The sequence below is a fragment of the Meleagris gallopavo genome, chromosome 8 (genome assembly GCF_905368555.1).
Source record: "Meleagris gallopavo chromosome 8, MGAL_WU_HG_1.1, whole genome shotgun sequence".
In the NCBI taxonomy this organism is placed as follows: domain Eukaryota; kingdom Metazoa; phylum Chordata; class Aves; order Galliformes; family Phasianidae; genus Meleagris; species Meleagris gallopavo.
Genome location: NC_139411.1, coordinates 30,788,900 through 30,789,294, shown reverse-complemented (window position 1 = coordinate 30,789,294; position 395 = coordinate 30,788,900).

Below are 395 nucleotides of genomic sequence, written 5' to 3'. Positions count from 1 at the left end.
GCCTTACAGTGATTCATCTTTCAATTGCACGTGGATTAGGTGGTGAACTGCTCGTGCCTAGGTGTAGGTAAGGTATGGAAGGTGAGATCAAACCTTTCATCACCTAAGCTGGATGTCCCTATGCACGGAAGCTAAATGAGTATCTTGTAGCAGCTTTGAAGGCAGCACCAACTTGTAAGCTCCTTTGGACATCCAAGTTATTCCTACCTGCATTCATGTGTGCCTGCAGCTCTGAATCTCAGTTTAAGGTGTTGCAAATCTTTTCCTTTACGGAGTTGCTGTAGAGAGGCCAAGAGCCTGACTTAAAAATTGGACTTGGGAAACTGAGGCAGTACTTGAATGGAGCATAACTGTCTATATCCTGACTTTGGATGCTGCAGTTCATTTGTTGTCAA